We start from the raw sequence: 7,824 nt of genomic DNA on the forward strand, positions 1-7,824 counted from the left end.
ATCGCACATTTCTTGGCTCGGCATCTCGTCTTCCCGCTGCTGGAGTTCCTCTCCGTGAAGGAGATATATAATGAAAAGGAATTATTACAGGGAAACTGGATCTTCTTAGTGATACCAACATGGTAGGCTTTGCCATGGACGTAGATAAAAACCTTTATTCCGATGATATCCCTCCTGCTCTGCAAGAAGAAAGAACCACAGTTGTTGCACAACGGAAACAACTCCAGGCAGAAACAGAACCAATTGTGAAAATGTTTGAAGATCCAGAAACCACAAGGCAGATGCAATCAACTAGGGATGGTCGGATGTCATTTGACTACCTGGCAGATAAGCATGGTGTTAGGCAGGGATATTTAGACACTCTCTACAGATATGCAAAATTCCAGTATAAATGTGGGAATTACTCAGGAGCAGCAGAATATCTTTATTTTTTTAGAGGGCTGGTTCCAGCAACTGATAGGAATGCTCTGAGTTCCCTTTGGGGGAAACTGGCCTCTGAAATCTGAATGCAGAATTGGGATGCAGCCATGGAAGACCTTACAAGGTTGAAAGAGACCATTGATAATAATTCTGTGAGTTCTCCCCTCCAGTCTCTTCAGCAGCGAACATGGCTCATTCACTGCTCTCTGTTTGTTTTCTTCAACCACCCCAGGCTGGGATAACATTATTGATCTCTTCCTTTACCAACCACAGTGTCTTAATGCAATTCAGACAATGTGTCCACTATTCTCCGCTACTTGACTACAGCGGTCATAACAAAGAAAGATGTTCGAAAGCGCTGACAGGTGCTAAAAGACCTAGTCAAAGTTATTCAGCAGGAATCTTCCACGTACAAGGACCCAATTACAGGGTTTGTTGAGTGCTTGTATGTAAACTTTGACTTGGATGGGGCACAGAAAAAGCTGAGGGAATGTGAATCAGTGCTTGTGAATGACTTCTTCCTGGTGGCTTGTCTTAAGGATGTGATTGAAAATGCCCATCTCTTCATATTTGAGACTTTTTGTCGCCTCCATCAGTGTATCAGCATTAACATGCTGGCGGATAAACTGAACATGACCCCAGAAGAGGCTGAAAGGTAGATTGTGAATTTGATTAGAAATGCGAGACTGGACGCCAAGATAGATTCTAAATCAGGTCACGTGGTGATAGGTAACAATGCAGTCTCACCCTATCAGCAAGTGACTGAAAAGACCAAGAGCCTTTCGTTTAGAAGCCAGATGTTGGCCATGAATATTGAGAAGAAACTTAATCAGAATAGTAGATCAGAGGCGCCTAACTGGGCAACTCAGGACTCTGGCTTCTACTGAAGAACTGTTTTTAAAAGAATGACCAAACTAAAGATGCAACAAGACCATTATGTAAAATGGGACATGGGCTTTAGAAACAACAAATTCTGTGTACGTTTGGAGAATTTGAATAAAATTGGCTTTGTCTCATTTTTTAATCTTATTGTGAATTTCCTTGTTTCTGCAAGTGTTTTTTAACTATTTCAGAATAAGTATAGCTTCACGGGAAGTTGCAAAATGGTACAGAGAAGTTCCTTATACCCTAAGCCCAGTTTTTCTCAATGATTAGTTACAGCATATGTTTAATATCAAACCCAGAAAATGTTTGTCTGTACACATGTGCCATTTTGTCACATGTGTAGAGCTGTGTGGTCATCATTGCAATCTTGATACAGAGCTGTCCTCACCACAAAGGTATTTTTCTTGCTACTCCTTTGTAGTTAGACTTACACCCCCTCCAACTCCTCTTCTCCGCCCCTCATTCCCACTTACGAACGAACCCTGCCGAGCCACCACTAACTAGTCTGTTCTTCGTTTTCAGATTATTATATAAATGGAATCATACCCTGTGTGACCTTTTGAAATTAGCTCTGTGTGTGTGTGTGTGTGTGTGTGTGCACACGCACATGCATGCATATCAGTAGTCTGTTCCTTTATATTGTTGCGTAATGTGCTGGGCTGCTGATTTCCCATATTGTTTTTCTTGTTTTAGATTTCTAGTTTACAAATAAAGCTGCTGTTCCTTAATTCCTTAAAAAAAAAATTGTAAAAGCATTCCTTCAGTGCCGACGTCTGGCTACAATGAGTAAGTCAGATTCTCCCCTGGCCGCCCCCCTTGACTCCCCATTCTCTTCCACAGCACCGGCATCTGTTACAGGGTCTGTCTGGCGAGTAGTCAATCAGTTATACATGCACATGTCACCCTGTAAAACACCCCTTACATCCCTGGCATCATACCATCCCCACCAGTCTGCCTCTAGTTTGATCTGTGACATGATGCCAGGCTCCTTCCATGCCAGCAGATCTGCCTCTGAACCATGCTCTTTCACCAGCGCGTGGTGCTGCATTGATCCAGAGCGCTCCGTGGAAATGTAGGTGGTTCCCACACGCACAGCGTGGCTAGTCTTAAAAACAACAAAATCACTGCTACCCAGTCAGTGCGCCCCGTGTGCTACAGAGTGGAATTGCTCCACAGGGTTTTCCTGGCTCTAATCTTGTGGGAGGAGCCCTGGCGGTGCAGGGGTTACACATTGGGCTGCTCACTGCAAGGACTCAATGACCAGCCGCTCCGCAGGAGAAAGATGGGGTTTCCCACCCTGTCCGATCGGGTTGCTCCGAGTCCTTATTGACTCAATGTCTGTCAGCTGGAGTTTAAATCTTCCCAGGAACACATCTCTCACTAGCCTTTGTCTTTGGTGAGGCCATGGGGTGGGTTCAAACTGCCAACCTTTAGGTTAGTCATCAAGCTCAAACCATTTGTGTCACGCAGGGACCTTACCTATAGTATGAAATCTCCCAAAATTGAATTGTTGAACCAAAGATTTGTAGGTCTGTTGCCCTGTTGCCCTCCAAGGGCTGTGCCAGGGCACCCTCCCTCATCAGCGGACAGACCAGTGTGTGTGCCCGCTACCCCACCACCCCCAGTCGTGACTAAGAGCGACATTCTCACGGTGGCATTTAGCCTCAATGTTGCTCTTCAGATTAACTCGTTAAAAGAAAGACTGCATATAGCAATTTATGGTGCTTAGTGCGGCTTTGAAGTGTGTGCTTATTAGGAAATCAGTGGGCCCGGAAGAAAGTTCTTGGTTGTCTTGGGCTGGGCTCTCTTGCTAATAGCACCTCTACCCCTGCCAAAAATGAAACAGAAACCCAAACTCCCTGCCATCAAGTCAACTCTGACTTATAGAACTCTGTAGAGCCACGCAGAACTGCCCCTTTGGGTCTCCAAGGTTTTAACATCTTTACCGGAGCAGAAAGCCTCATCTTTCGCCTGTGGAGCCGCTGGTGAGTTCAAACCAGTGACTGCGTGGCTAGCAGCTCAGTGCCGAGCCCGCCGTGCCACCAGGCCCCTCTGCCCTCTGAAGAAACCCTGTTTTGAGGAAGTGTTTGGAAAGCCCTTCTTCAGGTGTTTCAAAGAGGCTGAGCAGCTCCACCTGTCGCCCTCCCCCTCCCTCTGATCTGTGAAGGTTGGATACTGCAAGAGGAGAGGGCAGTCTGAAGGGGATGCTTTCTTCACTTACTCAGTGGACTAATGAGCCATGCAAACCCCAGCCCCTCCCCTCGAAGACCAGAAGCACCAGATGGGTCCAGCACCCCTACCTCCTGCTCCTGAAAGGGGTCCAATTAGACAGTCTTGGCTAGAAGGGGAGAAAACTGTGGAACCCAACTCCCAAGTCATAAAACGTAGCAGGCTTTGCCTGAGATCCTGGCCCTTGGTCACCCTTCAGGCCTAGGTCTGGACTCATTTTTCAAACAAAACAATAGACCGATTAAGGAGCAGTAATGCTAGGTAGTCCTTAGAATAATCACCTCTGTGTTCGAAAGGGCAGTGTTGGCCAGAGCTCAGAAGGCAAGAAGGATTAGGGAAGAAGGCGGGCTGGAAATGGGAAACCCAGGGAGTTAGTGGGATAAGTGCTGGTACATTGTAGGGACTGCAGTCAATGGCATGAAACAAAATGTGCATTCATCATCGAATGGAAACCCGATCTGCACCGTAAGCCTTCATCCGATTCACAATTAAAAGCATTTTTAAATGTTTTCTTATATTTTGTCTGAGCTGTGAGATCTTTGTTCCTTAGAGTAGTGGTTCGCTATCCTGGAGGCACATTGGAATCACCTGAGATCCTCCCCAGATCCTTGGATTTAAAACGTCGTCTGGTGGGGTTTGCCCTCGGTTTTACAGGATTCCCGGGTGATTCTTGTAGGCAGCCACGTTGAAGAACGTGGTTTTAGAAAAGAGCCTCCTAGAAATCTGGACTGGCCTTTTCAAGAGTTAGGGACAACTCCTTGTTCAAATGCTATTTTTAAAAGGAAGAATAACAGTCTAATAAGTAAAGGATCTTTGGTGGTGCAGTGGTTAAGCACCTGCATGCTAACCGAAAGGTTGGCAGTTTGAACCTGTGCAGGAACTCATGAGAGAAGGCCTGGCCATCACTTTCAGTAAAGGTAACAGCCCAGGAAACCCTCTGGGACTTCTGCTCCGTCACATGCCACCCTGGGTCAGAATCGCCAACAGCTACAGCAGTGGTGAAGGCTTGTTAGCTTCCAGACCTGGCCAAAACCTTTCATGTACAAGGAGGCTTCCAACAGTTTGTGGGTAAAAGAAGCTCCCTTCTATGTCACGCAGGAGCCCTGGCGGCATAGTGGTTACGTGCTGGGCTGCTAATGGAAAGATCAGCAGTTCAAAACCACCAGTCTCTCTGAGAAATAAAGAGGTTTTCTACTCCCAGGTAGAGTTATACTCCTGGACACCTCCCAGGGCGGAGACCTACACTGTCTTGTAGTGTCGCTGTTGAGCCAAGAGGGACTCAGTGGGTAGTAAGTCTGCTTTGTCTTCCTGTATCACCATATTTAGTTCTTTAAACCACTGAAAGGCTTAGAGGCTTTTCCAGACAAGGAAGCCCAGAAGGGTTTGGTAACTTGCCCATGATCACAGAATTTTCCATATTCCCTGATACTTGTTAAAACAGTGGTTCTTCATGAGGGAGGGGAGGGAGGGGAAAAATGAGGAGCTGATACCAAGGGCTCAAGTAGAAAGCAAATGTTTGGAGAATGGTGAGGGCAACAAATGTACAAATGTGGTTGACACAGTGGATGTATGTATGGATTGTGATAAGAGTTGTACGAGCCCCTAATAAAATGATTAAAAAAATAATAATGAAACAGTGGTTCTCAGCCTTCCTAATGCCGTGACCCTTTAATACAGTTCCTCATGTTGTGGACGCCCCCTAACCATAAAATTATTTTCCTTGCTACTTCATAGCTGTCATTTTGCTACTGTTTTGAATCAGGCGACGCCCATGAAAGGGTCATTCGACCTCCAAGGGGATCGCGACCCACAGGTTGAGAACCGCTGTGTCAAAAGGATGCAGGCACAGAACAAGACCCCTGTTGTACTCCTGCAGACTGGGAGTGCCCACGGCAAGCTGGGAGCCCCAGGTTTCCCTCTGGCCCCAGGCCTCAGCAGTCCAGCCCCAGAAGCCTTTCCTGTCCTGATCCCCTGCGTTTCCACCCACCTGCCTGCCCATGGCGACTCGCAGGTGGCCACGATGCTCAACAGGCTCCACTGGGGCTTCCAGATGAAGCCCGTCAGTATTAGGAAGAAAGGCCTGGAGAGCTACTCCAAGAAATCAGCCAGTATGGCTCCCATGGGCTTGGTTTGTCACCAGCCCCGAGCATGGTAGAAGGGTGGGCAGCACTTGTTCCTCGGACCACGGAGCTGCTGTGAGACACTAGCCAGCCCTGAGCTCAGCCCGGCCTCGAGGAGGGAGCAGCGGTCTCCCACAGGATCGCTAAAATGGTCGTTTGTTGCACCACCATCCAAGCCCACTGTTAAGAAAGATGGCGGTGGAAGAAATAGTTTACCCAGAGTTATCGCTGGGCTTAAAATGGGGCACTGTGATGAAAAAGAGGGGCGCCTTCCAGCACACTTGGTGGCTGGCCTGTCAAATAAATCCAAAGTTCAAAGTTCAAAAGTGCCTCTAGATTAGTGGCCTTGCCATCAGAAACTACTCACTCCATCAACTGGGCTTGTTGTTGTTGTTGTTGTTTTGTTTGGGGGGGGCTTGTACAACTCTTATCACAATCCATGCATCCATCCATTGTGTCAATCTCATTTGTACATTTGTTGCCATCATCATTCTCAAAACATTTGCTTTCTGCTTGAGCCCTTGGTATCAGCTCCTCATTTTTTTCCTCTCTCTCCGCTCCCTCATGAACCCTTGATAATTTATTAAGTATTATTATTTTGTCATATCTTGCACTGTACGACGTCTCCCTTCACCCACTTTTCTGTTGTCCGTCCCCCAGGGAGGAGGTTATATGTAGATCCTTGTAATTGGTTTCTCATATCTTGCACTGTACGACGTCTCCCTTCACCCACTTTTCTGTTGTCCGTCCCCCAGGGAGGAGGTCATATGTATATCCTTGTAATTGGTTTCCCCTTTCCACCCCACTCTCCCTCCACCCTCCCGGTAGCGCCACTCTCACCCAAAGGGATCATCTGCCCTGGATTCCCTGTGTTGCCAGTTCCAATCTGTACCAGTCTAGCCAGATTTGTAAGGTAGGATTGGGATCATGATAGTGTGTGTGTGTGTGTGTGTGTGTGTGTGGTGGTGGTGGGGAAGCATTTAGGAACGAGAGGAAAGTAATGTGTTTCATCATTGCTACACCGCACATTGACTGGTTCGTCTCCTCCCCACAACCCTTCTGTAAGGGGATGTCCAGTTGCCCACAGATGGGTCTTGGGTTCCCAATCTGCACTCCCCTTCATTCACAATGATTTGGTTTTTTTATTCTTTGATGCCTGATACCTGATCCCTTCGACACCTCATGATCACACAGGCTGGTGTGCTTCTTCCATGTGAGCTTTGTTGCTTCTGAGCTAGATGACCGCTGTTTACCTTCAATTCTTTAAGACACTAGACACTATATCCTTTGATAGCCGGGCTCCATCAGCTTTCTTCACCACATTTGCTTATGTACCTGCTTCATCTTTAGCGGTTGTGTCGGGAAGGTGATCATCATGGAATGTCAGTTTAATAGAACAAAGTGTTCTTGCACTGAGGGAGTACTTGAGTGGAGGCCCAATGTCCATCTGCTACCATAATACTAAACCTATAAATATATGCACATAGATCTATTTCCCCATCCTCATATATAAATATATTTATATCTGTACATGCTTTTATTTAAACCTCTATAAATGCCCTTTGCCTCCTAGTTCTTTCCTCTTCCATCAGCTGTCTATGGAAAGTCTGCAAAGTGCCCCAGCCTCTTCTGCATGTAGGACAGAGAAAAGCTGGAGACCCGGTGCTCTCCTGTCTCCATGGAGGTTCCTTCGCAGCAGCAGCTGGGACTTCTGTGCCAGAGGCGGGAACAGCCATCGACTGTGGCCTTTCCCTTAGTCTTGACATCTCTCGCCACCTTCCAAGCCTCACAAGCTTCCAACACTTGCAGACAGTCAAGGTATAAAGGATGTCCTGACATGTTAAGAAAGAGGCATAGGGGTCACCGAGGCTGTTGGGCACATTCTGCTTCTTGATCTGGACTGGGGTTACTTCAGTGTAAATGTGAAAACGCTTCCAGCTGTAGGTGGAGGGCCACATCATGCTTTCTGAGACACACACTCATGGAAAAAAACATGGTCCTATGCGGACTCCCTGGGTGGTGCAAACAATTAAGCACGTGACTCCTAGCCAAAAGGTTGACGGTTCAAACCCACCCACCCAGAGATACCTCGGGAGGCAGGCCAGCTCTTCTGCTTTTGAAAAGTCACAGCCTAGAAAATTCTCTGGAGCACAGTGCTACTCGTGTACAC

At 47.1% G+C, this 7,824-nt stretch overlaps 1 protein-coding gene and 1 pseudogene across 1 annotated transcript in view; both read left to right on the plus strand.

Moving 5' to 3' along the window:
• ABHD2 (abhydrolase domain containing 2, acylglycerol lipase) overlaps positions 1 to 7,824 on the plus strand; it is a 127,873-nt gene that overhangs the window by 101,426 nt on the left and 18,623 nt on the right. The gene's annotated exons all lie outside the window — the stretch shown is intronic.
• On the plus strand, positions 7 to 1,444 carry LOC101649310 (annotated as a pseudogene).

Source organism: Echinops telfairi, unplaced genomic scaffold, assembly GCF_000313985.2.
Source record: "Echinops telfairi isolate 266 unplaced genomic scaffold, ASM31398v2 ScPeMD7_7409;HRSCAF=8447, whole genome shotgun sequence".
NCBI classification, from domain to species: domain Eukaryota; kingdom Metazoa; phylum Chordata; class Mammalia; order Afrosoricida; family Tenrecidae; genus Echinops; species Echinops telfairi.